The following is a 16833-nucleotide window of genomic DNA, read 5'->3' on the forward strand; positions in this document are numbered from 1 at the left end:
ATGGCACACATGTCCCTTGAGTACTTGTTATAAAATGATTTATCCATCTCTCTTCCTATCATGGAGCTCTTATGGGAAGTATCCAAAGTACTTTTCTGAAATGCAAAAGTAACTGCTTTATAATGCATGGTTTCTCATTATATTATATTATTGTTATCTTATTATATGAATGTATTGTTATTTAAACTGACTTTTTATCCCACGGTTGAGTGCTATAACAGATTGTATTTCAGATTAGGAAGTATGGTGTAAAGCTATTGATCGAGGTGATTTGGAGAACATACAAGATAGGAAGACAAGGCATACATTTAGAGTATGTGCAAGGCATTTTGCGGATGATGCATTCTTTCCCACAAAAATAACAGAACTATAATATAATAACTTTTTTTTTTTTTAATTCATTTATTGACCTTGTGCTGAGCACATTTGTCACGAAAAACCTCTATATATAATTTTTAATTACTTAAACTAAATCGGACATAACAAACGACCATGCCAAGTCTGGGACTCGAACCCAGGGCCACACGACTGCTAGGCAGGTATATACCCACCGCGCTGCCGGGGCCGGCAGAACTAACTTGAAATTAAATGCAGTACAAACTTTATTCCTTGGAGATAATAAATTTATTTCTTGCTATAAAATATAGGGGTAATTTTTGATATCGATTCCAGGGACAACTTCAAGCAAAGACTTTCCTAAGGCTGTTTTGGAAGATGAGCATGCCAGAAAGGGTAAGATAGTATTATTATATTGCAGTAATTATTCTAATTTATTTACTAATTATTTTTTTAAGTAATTAGTAAATATTTTTTTGCAGTAATAATTAATTTAATATTAACTATTAACTTTACAGTTAGCAGTAAAGACAGTGACAGCTATAAAGCCACACCGAAAGCCACAGTTCTTGCGTGATACTCTTCATGTTCCAGGAACCTCTGAAATGGTATCACCTAAACTTGCTGCTCAAGATCAAGGTATAAATAACCCAACCCAGCCCATTATATAATTTTTTTTTGTTAAAATAGTAGATGGATAAAACTAAAAGTTCAAAAAAAATTAACAGTCCAACATTGTCAACATTGTTTTATGATATGCCAGCTGAGGTAAAAGGCCTCACACATTCAATTTATAATATATATTATATATGTATACAGTGCTTTCATTTCAAAACGATCCACCCTTAATAACTTTCTTAAAAAATAAAAAAAATTAATTTCTTAAAAAATAAAAGAAAGTTATTAAGGGTGGATCGTTTTGAAATGAAAGCACTGTATTTATAATATATAATATATAATAAAACTGCATATAATATAATATACAAGAGCCGACAAAAAGTACTATTTTTAAATGGAATGCCCTATATATCTTGGGTTCAAAGGAAAAATTACTTTCTGATTTTAAATATACCATACAAGATGTCATTTCATTTAGCCGTTTTTAAGATAATTAAGTTTAAATTTGCTTGCAATTTGCCTTATCTAATACATGTTGAGTTTATTACATATGAACCACCATGTAAACAAATAAAACCCATAGTAACAAAGTAAAATCAGAAACATTTGTTATATGGGTTTTATTTGTTTACATGATGGTTTATATGTAATAAATTTGACAATCTGTCTTAAGCTAAGGCAAATTTATCGCAACTTTAAACTTAAATCTTAAAACGGCTAAGTCAAAAACCAGAAAAATAATATCTTTCATTTGAGTCCAAGATATATGGGGCATTCCATTGAAAAAAAATCGCCCCTTTTATACAGAGTGTCCCAATTTTAATGCTTTATTAGTGTGATTTTATTATACGTGATCTAATGAATCATATTATTTTGCCAGTTTACTTGACCCTCGCCATTAAAATATCCCACATATAACTCTCTAACTTCATAAGCTTCTTGTGCAATATATCGATTGTGTCCACGTTGTAGTCCGCTTAAAATACCAGGGTCAACTCGCAGCCCTGTATGAACTTCTGATTGTGTCCAATCTTCTTCGTCTAAGGACTCGGAGGGAGTATACGAATCAGAGCATTTTTTTTCACAAATAGTTATGTAAAACAACGCATGTCAATATGACTAAATCTATACTGTTTAATTTAAATTAATTTCTGTATGAAGGATTCTAAATCGGGCAGCCATTATACCAAAAATATTCTCGATGATTCTGCGTGCCCTAGACAGACGATAGTTGAAAATTTTTCTTTCTCTTGTCAAATCTCGCGAGCCAAATGGTTTCAGTAAATTTTTACGCAGTGAAAATGCTTCATATCCGATAAAAACCCAAGGAAGCTGATTGGGGCATTTTTTTGCAGGGGAAGGAGTAGGTAATCGCAATTCTTCTTTAACAAGTTTTTCATGAAATTTAGTGTTTTCAATTACACCTCCGTCCGAAACACGACCATTTGTGCCCATATGACAATAAATTATTTCGCATTAGCAATGGCCATTAAAACTAGGCTATTGTATCCCTTATAATTCCAGTAAAAAGAGCCAGCATCTTGCGGTGGCGATATTCGAATGTGTTTACCGTCAATGCTACCTAAACAATTGGGAGACTGCCATTTTTCTTCAAATTCCCTACCAATTCTTCTCCATTCCTCTTCGCTGCTTGGAAACTGGAAGAAACAAGGATGATAAATTAAAATACCTATGTTTTGTAAATAATTTTTTTAACATAAGTATTTGATGTAAATCTTTAAAGTATGAAATAAGTTGATAATCTGAATTATTTTTTTTAGGACGACAGCCAATCTACCGAACATGAAAACAATTTAAACGACCATTCTTTATCCGACACAGCACTACGTCCTCCATCGGCCACCCCATCCACATCAACATCAAATTCCAGAATTAGTGTCAAAAGAAAACTTCAAAAGAATTTGAATCGCAGCGATGAAGTTTTAAATATTGTAGCAAGAAACTCCAAAATCAAGGAAAATATGCAGCTTTCGGCCAACATGTAGGCCAAGAGCTTCAAGAACTGCCTTCTGAGATGCGGCCATATATTGCAAAAAGGTGATTAATGAAGCAATCTTCCATGCACAAATGGGAAAATTAAACCAGATATCAAAAATCGTAACCCAGATCGAAACAGATAGATCAGCAGCAACTCCTGATATAAACACTTTTCAGTATAATCAGGTTAGTCGGCCAAGTAACACTGAATTTTTAAGATTGACACCAGAAGGACCCGTGAGATCCTTACAACGCTTTGGGGGATTAAATCCAATATTTCATGGAATAGACATTTTTCAGTATGATCATGAAAGGGTTAGATCGCGCATTGGAACTTATGAAACTGCAACATCGCTAGGGGAAGCAACCAATGACCTCCCACAATCCGTTGGAGAATATTATTCATGATACAACGTTGAAGATAATAATTAAATTAAGTATAATTAGGTTTAATACGTTATACTATTTTTAATAAAATACTTTACCTTCAAATATTCATTTTTTAATCCTTCGTAAATAGCTCTGCATGTATCCGGTATAATTTCACCAAGTGCTTGACGACACATTGCACATGAAAATTTCAAGTCAGCATAGCTTCTTCCTGTTGCTAAAAAGCGTAGAGTTGCGCTGAGCCTCTCATGTGGTGATATTGCTTTTCTCCTAACAGTATCCATCCTTTTGATTTGAGGCGTTACTATTTGGAGCAATTCCATATAAGTTTCTTCGTCCATACGTAAATAATTGCACCAATCCTCAGGTTTTAATCGAAGCTCATTTAGTAAATGTAGGTGTAATAATTCCTGTCGCTTAAGTAACCACTCTTTTGACCACTTGGGACGTTTTCTCTTATTTACTTTTTATAGCAAAAAAGAAAAAAGCAGCCGCACACAATAAAAGATCATCAGTCATGTTGATTTTGGACGTTTAAGGGCCGGTTGTATAAATCAATTTTGATCTTAGGTTCAACAGACCGCCGATCAAAATGTGAACTGCGTTCATTCGATATTCTATTGTTCAATGTAAACTGAACTTTAGTTCAGCTGAACTGAGGTTAGTTTAGGTTGGCACTACAAATATTTAGTTACTTTTGGTATTTTTTAATTTTTGACATTTAACATAACCTAAAAGGAGAGGTTTGTTTTGTTTTTGTTTGATTTGGCGGGCTGGTTTGCTTGCAAGTAAAAAAAAGTAAAAGCAGTAAAAGTTTATAAAAAGTGTATTTTCTACTTGGTGTGGCTGGTACTACTAAATAAACTTGATTTTATATACCTATAGGTAAGTACAAATTGATATTTTTGCAAGCCGTTAAATACTTTCGAATTTTATTGTAGTAGGTATTTCTTTTATTTTATTGGGTACAGTTTTTAGTTTTTGTATTTATTATTTGTAGATTCTTGTTTGGTGGTGAAATATTTCATAAATGGATTCTTGTAAGAAAAGAACTGTTAATTTCAGTAAAAAGGAGGTTGGCATATTAATGAGCCTTGTACTAAAATATAAGGGCACAATTGAATGTCGAAAGACTGACAAAATGAACAACGATTTAAAGCAAAAAGCTTGGGAGCGTCTATCAAATGAATTTAATAGCATTTGTGGAGAGCCTTTTAGAGATGCAAAAGTTCTTCGTGGCAAGTATGAAAATAAAAAAAAAGGTCAAAACAAAAATTTGCCGATGAAAAAACATACCTACGAGGAACTGGAGGAGGGCCTGTAAAACCTAAGATAATTGACGATATCGACAAACAAGTTAAAGAAATTCTAGGTACTCAGATGACATTGTTTCAGAATATGGCAACATGCAGATGGAAACTCCTGAGGGATCTCGTTTTAATGTTTCTGATTCAGGTAAGACTTTATCGTTGTTTTTAATTAATAGCGTCTATCAATGATTTTTTTTTCATTAGAGTTACCTAATGAAGACATTGAGCAAATGGACGAAGATTGGATTCTAATGAGGAAGATAGTTTATTGTCAGATATAGGTAAACGCTATCCCTATACTTATGTTTCAATTATTAGTATTAATAAACAATATGTTTAGATGACACTTTCTTCTATTCTGACTATTCTTATTTTAGCTACTTTACCTACCAACTGAAACAAAATAACCTCAGAAAAGCTTCGCACTCCAAAATCGAAGCCATTGAAAACCATTTTGAAGAAGCCTTGTGCTAATAAGGGTAAATGTTGTAATAATTATTATATTTCAAATTATTTTAATTTTAAGAAAATAAAAATGTTCTGTCAAATAAAATTATTTCCTGGGCTGCAAATAAAGCTGAATTAGTCTCCAAGGAGACAGAATACCTTGAAAAAGAACATCTTTTGAGAGTAGAAATGATGAAGGAACGCCACAAACATCAAATGGCACTAGAAACAAAGGAGAGTGATGAAAGAATTCTTATTCAAGCTAAGAAAGCTGAACTAGAGCTGGAGATCCTTCAACTGAAAAAAGATCAGCTGCTATCTGCTAATAAATGATGTCTGTTTTTAAAATTTAAAAATATGTATTTGTAAAATAAGTTGTACTTTATTTATAAAATAAAAAAATGTTTTTAAAATTTAACCAATTCTTGTTAATTTTATGTGTGGAAATGCAAAATTTAAAAATGTTTTTGTGGTGGGTGGTGGGTGTCAAAGTAATAAAAACCGTAAAAAAAAGTTTTTATTGAAATTTTGAGTTCTACTCATGTGCTACATTATCTAACAAAGGCTGAAAATACTCAGTTATCAAAGCTTGCCGAACCACATTATTTAGGGCTATATTCTCAACACCTGGTTGTACCACAGGTATAGGGATATTTCCTAATTCAAGAGCCGCTTCAACTTCTTCATTTACAAGGGGAACGTCATCTCTCAACATGCATGCAATATTATGAAGCACTGCACATGAGACAACTATTGCTTCCACTTTTTGCACATTTAATTTAATTCCTAATGCTAATATTGGGAATTGACGTTTTAATACACCAAAGCATCTCTCTATTGGGTTTCTCGTTCTTATTTGTGCTTCGTTGAATAAATGTTCTACAGGAGTGGTTGGGTTAGAAAGTGGTGTAATCAGGTATGGTTTGTTACCATATCCACTATCACCCACTAATAAATTTTCGCCAAAATTTTCATTTCACACCATTTTGAAATCGAGCTCGTACTGTTGAGTTCCTAAATATATTTGCGTCATGAGCAGACCCAGGCCATCTGCACACAATGTCCCAAATTTTTAGTTGTTACCTTAAAAATACTTAAAAAATCACCCTGTCAAATATCGGACACTTATTAAATAATAATGGTATATAATAATGGACACTTATTAAATAAATATATGGATAATATTTATTATCCATATATTTATTATTAAACTGAATACAAGAACATACCTCCTCTTTTCTCCAAATAAATAACTTAGACCGAAATTCGGCCCTTAGGCTAGCGGCATATTGAACGTAGGGCAGCAGAGCACAGCACAACCGAGACATAGCAGACGCAGAGGAAAACTATTCCTCTGCTCTGCCTCTGCGACGAGGGCATATTGAACGTAGGACCTTTGCATGTCGTAGCTATTTGTCTTTTTTTGTTATGTATATATTTACCTATATTGTCATATAAAGAGCATAATTAAATTGACGGTACCTATTAGTTATTAGAATTAAATACGTCTACAGAAGACGAACTTTGTTTAGATTCAGAATCGGATTCGGAAATCGAGAATATTCTGTTGTGTTTCTATTTAAAACGGCGAAAAAAGTGTTTAGGTGAAAGTATACTCATTAAAAAAAAAGAAGAACGCATGGAGAATTTAATCTCTTAAGTGATTTAAGTGACGTTCAAATTAAACAACATTTGTACGCATATAGTCTTTGTGACTTGTATCATATAATACTTTATTTTCCCGCACGAGTTCAATTAGGAGTTCCATTTTTTTACAACAGCAGTTGCCACTCTGCAGAGAAAACTGTGCACACTCCACAACCGACAGAGGCCAGATAGAGTACTCTGTTACTATATCGCGCAGGCTTCGCCTCTGCTACGTCCAATATGCGGCGTTTAATTTAATTGCGTGTGTTATAAAATCCTCTGCTGCCCTAGGCTGTGCTGTGCCACAGCATAAAGAAACCAGCAGTCGCACTTCAATAAAAATACATTGGCTTGAATAAGCGAGTTCGGTGCATGTGTACTAACGCAGGCGAGGCATTTTTGCTTATAGTAGGGATGCCGCTGACACTCGCTACGGTCCACGCGGCTTTTGCTTTGGCTAGAGCCGGACTTAAACATTTTTTTAGATGTTATTATCTTGTAAAATAAAAATACCTACATAGTACAAATATTGATTTTTTAATATAAATAAAGTTCATACATTAACAAAATATTTAAACAAAAATAAACATCGCATTTCTACATCTAACAACGACGATATAGAAGAATACGTGCAGGAAGTTAATTAGGTATGTACCATAAATTTAAGAGACCATTCTTTGAGTAATTTTAAAACAAAAAGTTCATATAAACATATGTCCAGAAATTCTTCGTTCTCAATATACAGGGTGTTAAAATTTAACAACAACTAAAATATATGCCACTGACTTTTGTGCAATTTTTATTATGTTCTGTGGATTATACAAATAAAACTTTTCTGTCTCTTGAATTTTTTTCGTATCTTGCTTACTTAATAATAAATTCCAAATGAAACTTTTCCCCAAATTCCTTGTGTGATCCAGGGATATGCAATTAAATGGACTTTTTTTTTCTCGAAAAATAAGCGAGATACGAAAAAGTTGTATTTGTATTTGAGTAAATCAAATAACATATTAAAAATAACACAAAATTCAGGTGCCCCAATTTTTTTGCCACAAATATTTCTTCAGGTCCCGTTCGAGATTACACTGAACCTAATAAATTTAATCATATTAGGGGTATATTAGCTCCTTAATGTTATAAATAACACCGCCAGAGAACTTGCGGACCTATGTTCATATGAACTTTTTGTCTTAAAATTACTCAAACGATCGCCTGTTAAATAATTTATGGTACATACTTAATTAACACCCTGTATAGTAACGCTTTTAGATTAACATCTGACTACATAGTAGTTTAAGGATAACTAATTATACAAATAAAGTATTATTTCAAATAGAAACTCTTAGGCCAATAAATAAAGACAAATAGTTGGCAACAATTCAAAACAATTCTAACATCTGCGAATTTTTGTTATATTATTAAGTACCAACTAAAGTAAAAGTATACAATTTTGCAACTCTTTTAAATATGGCAACACTGTTAAAATGGCAGAAATATAAATAATGTCCTTAAAAATCAAAAAAAAAAAAAATTACATTGCTGCAACTTTAATTGATGCTTAATTATGTTATTTAAGCCATACAGCCAACTTTGCAGCTATTAAAAACTTTGGCAAAGTCAATTATTTTGCTTCATTAATAATTTTTGATATACCCCTCTTTTAATACAAAAGTTTTTATAAAAAACGCTACGCTTTGTAAAAATGCTATTAAAATAGTCACTAAGTACGGCGCTGAACTAGGCGATACACCTATGAACACAGTTCGATAAACAGTGAGCTCGGCATCCGGAGAACATGGCTGCGGCATGGCTAAGGATGCTATTAGTTCGCTTACATTTTCGAGCGGAGTGAGACTGCTGGTTTCTTTATGCTGTGGCTGTGCTCTGCTGCCCTACGTTCAATATGCGGCTAGCCTTAAACTAATATCTGAGATTGCTTCTTTAATGTCAGACAGATAAATTAAGCTTCTGTACGTTACCCCGCAATCTAAAATAATGAATAAATGATGAATACACGCCCTATATATCGAGAGCAAGAAATATCAAAAACTTTTTTGGAATGTATAAAAACAACATTGTTAAAATAGGTCTCGATAATATTTTCTTCATAATTACGTTTTAGTATTGGTAAAAGTTGCAATAGATTCCAGCTTTCTAGCAATGTTTGTAGCCGATCAAGGTCAACATCTGTTTCCTCTAATTTCTCAGCTGAACCCGCCTCTAGAAAAACTTGACGTGTTAAACCTAGGCTCGAATTATTTACTTCAAGTGTCAAAGATAACAACGACGCCTTCGCCGGCTTCGTCGAAAACACCGGGTTCGGCGAGAATGCCGGGTTCAGTGTTATCGCCATTTGCCAGGATAATGCTTGGTGGCTCTGCCATATTATCGCTAAGGGAATATGTAACCGCCTTGCAAATTTCTCACGTGAGTGATGGAATTATATATGAATACTAACTTTTAAAAAAATTAAATTTATTCAAATAATTCTGATAAACTACGATCTTTACTATTCGAAAATTAGAAGATAAGTAAAAGTAAAACTTATGGGAACTAATATTACTTATAAATGCTTATTTTGCGATACAATAATAATGAAATAATGTTATATGAATAAGCAGGATTGTCCGGTCATCGGGGTTATTGGCCTGGTTGCATCACATAACTCGTGTTAACAATATAAAAGGATATTGTAAATACCTGTAAACTGTATGCACAACTTTTATTCACACTACACGCTCACGCGGACCCGGACACCATTGTCGAAATGCACATAGACGCCAACACCGGCTTTCTGATATGCATGCTGACATTGCTGACAGTCAGCGTTGACCAGGATGGCGACTGCATTGAGTTTCTATTGATATACATTATTAGGTCACGCGGGTAAAATTCGCCGCAGTGTTTTTAAAATGTTAGCGAATTTTATAGAAACAATATCTTCTCGCTCTTAAAATAAAAATGTTCACATAAAATTAAAAGGATGTCTTATTGATATAAGCAGACGGGGAAAACATCTTCATATAATAAAGCATTGCTGTTTGATTCGAATGTGCTTCTTTTAAATCATATATCCGCTAATAATTGATTTAAAGGGAAATACTAGTAAACTTTTCAGAAAAGCAAATTAAAATAAAAATGTGTATATTTGATTGTATCGCCGCCCTGTTAATGTCAGAAGACAAGTAAAACAATTTAGCAATGCTGCTTTATTTGAAATGTGGTTCTTTTAAATTATATGTGATAATATTTAATTTAAAAAGAAGTAATATTAGATATCAAAGAAAAGGAAATTCCCTTAATTTTAAATAATTACATTTTTATTATGTATTCAAATCAACATCATATCATTAGCGAACGTTTATGAAATAAATACTTTTAATTAATTAAATTAAGAAGATCAACTTAATTATTTTAACGTGATTTGTTGTGCAATTTAAAACGCATAAATTTTCTGAGTGTATTCTAAAAATTTATTTTTGTTAAACTAACTAAAACCATATACCTACTGACACTATCTTTCCAAACTTGGTACCTACAAATGAATTTTTTTGTAGATTAAAATACTGGCCTTTATACTAGGATGTTTACCAAAAACCAAATAATACCGAAAATACAATGTTCATAAAAAGATACAGTGCATATTGTAACTTATAACTAACGAAATATATATATATATATATATATATATATATATATATATATATATATATATATATTGTGAGAAGAAAAACAATATACAAAAAATTGAGGAAAATCAGTTTAGCAGAAAACTTTTATTTAGGACTTATCATGCTGCGTGTACAAAAAGGTGAGACTACTTCATGAATTTAGATAAAAAGAATTAGGTTGCTGTTAAATAATAATGTTTGTGTACCAACTTACATAATATTATAGGTAATTATAATATTATGAGCTTACCTGTTATGAATATCTTTCACCAAATCTCTTTTTTTGGTTCGCTCATCAAGGTCTTTCTGCTTAGATGTTTGACCTTTTGGAGATTTTGGCAAGTTAAGTGAAGAAATAGCATTTTCTTTCTTTTCATCCAAGCTCAGCTATCGATGCCCTTCTACATGTAAAGGTAACTTTACGTCTTGACACAGATGTGGGTTGAATAGATATTTTTTCCCTTTTCTTAGCACCGTCTGCTTCTTCTTTTTAGATGAAACTCCTGTATACTTAAAAGCACAATGCATGCCTGATATTAAAGACTGATTTGATTTAGCAAATTTACTACAGTTTTCTAAATATTTCATAATAGCAGGTCCAAAAGATCCAGGGTCACTTTCAAGTTTTGACATAATTAAATTTGAATGTTCTGCCCATTTGCTTTTAATTTCTTCTAATATGTCAATATTATCGTCATTGTTAAATTCCATGCAAATATTATTTGCATCATCATCATCAACATGCATCTTTTGATTTTGTTTATTTTGGACAGAAAAACTACAAGGAGAATTGTCCTGGTTTAAATTTTTTGCTGTATTTTCCTTGATTTGCAGTGTATCAAAAGTGGATGAAACTGCAATTTTCCCCAATGCTATTTTATAAATTTATAAATTTTATAAATATATTGTGTTTTTTCGCAACGGCCCCTTGGTGTTTGCAATAGTGTCCATTATAGCCAATCGGACATGAACATTTGAAAACAGACATATCTACGTCGTAAATTTTTGGATCTTTTGAACTGCAACTTTAAAATCCATGTTTCCAAGAGTAATAACGGTAAAATCTTTGTCCTTTCCTTTCCTCTGGAAAATACTTCTCTGCAACAGGTTTGGAAACTCTATTAAAGATAAGATCCATAATCCGCTGTGTAAAATAATATTCAAAACTAGTTATTATAAAATCTGTTAATTGCGTTAAGTTAAATCCCTTGGTTCCTTTTAATGGTATGTCTTTTAGGAGACGAAACATTACCTCAGTATAATTGTTTGTATCAGATCCTCGAACCATAAGATCATTCCTATACAGAAGGAGAAGACACCACATGTCAATTCTATCAATCATACGCTCTACATAATTAGCAAAATTATGTAGAGCTAATTAAAATGTTTTTAAATAGCTTGTAATGAATTTGGGAATGATCTTTCAAAATTCCATGTTTGGCCAACGTAATCCATTTCCAACATGATTTTAACACATGGAAGGTACATAACAACATTTTTGTATTAGGTCAAACCGTCTGAAGAGCTTTTCTCTCATCGTCATCAGTTAAAATTACTGAAGGTGTAATCTTTACAGGAAGAATATCATGTAATGATTTAACAGCATCCAAAAATACTTCAAATTTTTGACTATTTGTCAAAATGCACCCAATTGGGAGTCCACCAGCAGGAGATTGTGTCACGAAAAAGTATACTTTATGATTCTCCACGTCGCAGTTACCTGAAGAATCCACAAAGAGTATTTCATTTGCTTGCGGTAATAGTCGCGCAACGCGTTGCATGATTGGTGTACATATTGCAACTGAATAATTGTCCTGAGCGCAAGAAACTTTATATAAGATCCCATGATTCTTTTTTTGTTCGGCTAAATATTTTTCCAGGTAAATTAACATATTTTTCTCTGATCTCTCCCCGTATGTTGTTTTAAAGTTAGACTTCCATAGATTTTGAACGTCATTTTTTGTAGAAAAAAAACATCTGTCTGAAACGTAAGTCTCATACTCATCACCATAATGTATCATCATTTCGACACAGTACGTATGATAGGCACTAGAGGCATTATGACCATGCTGGAATCATTCAAGGAAACGTTTTTTAGCTGCGTCTCCTATTGGCCTATAGCGAAGTGCAGCAGCTGACAGGATAGTGTGATTATGGTCATTTTTGAATTCTATTACGCATGGCCAGTTAGTAATAAGACTATTATGCTCTGGCGACTTTGACCTAACAAGTTTTCGTTCAATTTTTATATACATTTGATGAGCACAATTAGTATTTCTGCTTCGGGATGAGTGCGTTTCATCCTTCCTTGTATTGAAATGGCAGTGATATATCCTTTTAAAAATATTAACTGGCCTTACAGAACTTACTGGAAAGGTTTTGGTTATTCTATAAGTAACTTTGGTTTTTTTGTTCTAAATCATGTACCCATTTCTGAAAAGAAAATATCAACCATAATTCCAGGGAAGTACTTTTTACTTTTGCTACTATATTTTTTAAGACAGTAATTGATAAAAATACGATGAATATTTAACAAAGAGGCAAGGCATGCTGCAGACTACACGAGAAAATTAAAAATATCAGCAAGGTGTTTAAAATGCAAAATACAAAATTTTTTAAATTGGTTTGACATATTTCGTGTTACAGAGTCGTGTGTTATATGCAGAAAATAAAAAGTGTTAATGAAGCCCCTTAAAAATAGGGGTTGGGGTAACTTTCGTTTAGCCAAAACCATTTATAAAAGAAATGTTTGTTTATTTTGTATCTGTTGGAGTCAAATGCCGAATTCGTCCATTTGCCGAAATAAATTGTCCATTGCCGATTAGCCGATTTAAATATTATTTAAAAAACCAAAAACTTAACCCAAAACAATCCAACCCTTGAAGAAAAGATACCTAAAGAAAATGGTAGGGTTGGATTAATTTTGGGTTAAGTTTTTGGTTTTATAAAAAGCATTTATGACGTAAATGGAATACTTATTTCGGCGAATGAGCAAATTCGGCATCTGACTTCAACATATCTATTAGGAACACCTATTAATAAAAAATCACTATACAGTGTTTCCAAGATAAGGATGTCTATCATGGGGATTTTAGTTTTTTTCTTCGAAACGAAACGTCGTACGAAAAAACTCTTAAGGTTATTTTTTAGAGCTTAAAAAGTGGCCATAAGAAAGTGTCTTTTGTTTTTCCATATCTCTTCAAATAACGCTAGAAAAAAATAAAAACGAAATCGGCAAATTTTGGTTTTTCTCGAATATCTCCGGATCTACTCAAAATTTAAAAACTTTCTAAACGGCATATTGTTAGGCTCTAAAATGCAGAACTTTTCTTTAATTTAACCAACCTCGTATCCCCTATAGTTGCCGAGATCCCCATGATAGACATCCTTATCTTGGACACACTGTATATTTATCACTATCTATTTTATAAGCCCTCTTGAAAATAAAACACTTCTACAAGAAAATTATTGTAATTATCCGTTTAGGAACGGCTCTCCAGATAGTACTAAAAAAACATAAAAAAATCTTTTAAAACTAATTTTGGTTAAGAGAGAGTTGAGGCTAATTCAAGTTTTTAGTTTAAAATACCCAGTAAAAAATAATAATGTTTACTTAAAAGGATACTGCTATACCGGTAAAAAATTTGAATAAATAGAAAAGAAAAACGGCTCAACCGATTGTTATGAAATTTTGCATGCAGCTTTAGATGGTTACACTCTATAACTGAAAAAAAAATCAAATAAAAAATAAAAGAGTTGAAAATGAAAAAAAAAAATAAAATGAAAATTGGCACATACCCGATATAAATTAAAGAAATTTTATATATGACTCTATATTTTAATTCTTACGGAGATAAACAGCCAATATTTTGAATTTATTTTTTTAATTCTGTATTTTTTATTTGATTTCTTTTTTAGCTATAGAATTTAACCATCTAAAGCTGTAGGTATGAAAAATTTCATAAAAATCGGTTAAACCGTTTTTCTTCTATTCATATCCACATTTTTTACAGGTCCTCTTAATTCTCAAAAATATCACAAACCAATACTTAAAAAAAAAGGGAGATTCATTGGTAAATGTAAATACCTACGTTAACAGTATATGTGGGACCATTCAAAAGAACCGATATTTCATAGGTCAACATTGCCTATTTATCTGTATCAAAATACAGGGTGATTTAATGTTTTTATTAATCTTGATAATATTGCTACTATATCTTTTGAATCACCAGGTATATTCAATAACGTAATTTGGTCTTTTTTTTTTCAATTAGCTTTATCGATTTCTCGGGGCAAAAAACAGGACTGGATCAAAAAAACATGCCCATCAATCCACAAATTTCAAAAACAACACCGTGTCTATAAAAATTAAAAAAAAATGTGTTTTGACCATTTGAAGGGAGCATACAAAAATTAAGTCATTTAAGATAAATATTTAAACTGCTAGTTTTATTTTGGTATAAAAAATTGTTGACGAAAGAACAAGTTTTTACAAAATTTACCCAGAAAACTAATAAAATACCACCTTGTACATATACTAGTTTTGTAATTAATTCTTCTACTTTACTAAGGCCCACTTAAATTAGTGCGTAAAAAACGTTCATAAGCCAGCCGCCATACCTACCTATTATAATAATAATATCACCATATTATAACATGCAGTTATTGTAGCAACTAAATAATCGCTAATGTGCGACTTATCATGACGTAATATGCTGTTTTATTTCTTTGAAAAGACTCTCTTTAACGGCCTGATAAAAAATTTGCGTTGCAATATCACAATTACCGCGAAAAATTATACTAACCTCTACTAGGGTTGCCAACCCTCCCGATTTAGGCGGAAGGCTCCCGCTTTTTTACTAAACCTCCCGGCTCCCGCGCCTTTAAACAAACCCCCGCTTTTCGGTAAAAAAATCTCTAGTAAAAAAATACATAATTTTTAAATTACGTCACCTAGTTCAATGTTTACCATAATTTTATTATATTAATACTTATTACTTTATAATAAATCCGGCAATAGGGAAACACGTAACACGCGGAACACGCCAACCGGCAACCCTTGATGCCGCTTTATTTTTTATTTCACATGTGGATGATGTGGACTAGGAACTAAAACAAGTATAGTCGCTTCGCTCCTATACTTTTGGTCCGTGGGGACCAGTTTGGAACCTATAGGTCTTGTCTGTGAAGAGCCATAAAGGAATTCTTAAAAAAAATAGAAATTATCAGGTGTACTTAAGTCTGGTCAGTCGGGGGGCTAACGTTTATCTGCCAAGGAAAGAGAGGACCAGTTATTGGGGTATCATGCTTCAAAGAACCATAATTTGTTATATAGTCGCGTTGTGTGTGAATATAGTATGTTATATGTCAAAGTGTATTAATTGTATCCAAAATAAAGCCCAAATACTAAATTTCAACCCAATCGGACCAATAGCAAAAAAGTTACGGTACTCACGTGACCTAGGCTTAAACTCACATATCAGTTATCTGTCATAATTTATTAGTTGTATCCTAAATAAACCATAACTACCAAATTCAGAGAAAAGTTCCCATAAGAGTCTATTTATTGGAATAAAAGAAATGGGATTTTACGTCGATTTTTTTAAATTTTACTTTTTTATTTTGAAAAGTAATTGTAATAAAATATGAAAAGATTTAACAGGAACAGAATAAGGAATAAAAAAAGACCTCCAAAGGTCCTATGGAAAAATTAATTTTTTTTATCCTTCTATCATGTACTACTTTTAAGTACCTTTAAAAAAGGTTATTATCGATTTGACTCTAAAATAAACGGAAAACCTATTTCTTTGCATTTTTTAATTTTGAAGCAAAATCATGCCTCAAAATGAGCATTCTTTCAAAATATGCTCCCAATTCAAAATTTCCTTTTTCTGGTAAAAAAATCATTAAAAAACTAGTAAAAAATTCTTATAACAAAATTTTCCACGATTTATATGAGTGCCATAATAGAAAGGGAAAAATTAGGTCCCTTAAGAATCTATGTATAGGGATAAGACAACCGGATTTTTACGTCGATTTTTTTCATTTTTCAGTTTTATTTTGAAAAGCAATTGTAATAAAATATAAAATGAAATAGCAGGAGGAGAATAAAGAATAAAAGAAACAAACCATCAACGATTTGACTTGAAACTATAGAAGTCGAGATATTAGTAAAAATGTGAAAAAAAAAATACTCGTTTTTTCCCATGGTTTTTTTGTGAAAACGATTATTGACAAATTTTAATGTAAGCCCTAAGTCATTCTCGCGAGTTGAAAAACATACCGTCATATTTTTTAATAACTCTTTTAATTGACACAACTCTTTTTTTTTAATGCTAATCACAAGCACAAGAGGAATGTCCTATGTCACTCTTGGAGTGGTGCTTGCGCGAAGATATTTGTGGGCATTTATCTTG

General features: G+C 32.1%; 1 long non-coding RNA gene across 1 annotated transcript; it reads left to right on the top strand.

Annotated features, from left to right (window-relative positions):
- Nucleotides 1–380: 380 nt before the first annotated feature.
- LOC126746731 (uncharacterized) lies at nucleotides 381–3201 on the top strand. Its single transcript, XR_007663969.1, has 3 exons — nucleotides 381–732; nucleotides 855–975; nucleotides 2736–3201. It is a non-coding gene; the product is annotated as an uncharacterized LOC126746731 (long non-coding RNA).
- Nucleotides 3202–16833: the final 13632 nt, after the last annotated feature.

The sequence above is a fragment of the Anthonomus grandis genome, chromosome 18 (assembly GCF_022605725.1).
Source record: "Anthonomus grandis grandis chromosome 18, icAntGran1.3, whole genome shotgun sequence".
NCBI lineage: Eukaryota > Metazoa > Arthropoda > Insecta > Coleoptera > Curculionidae > Anthonomus > Anthonomus grandis.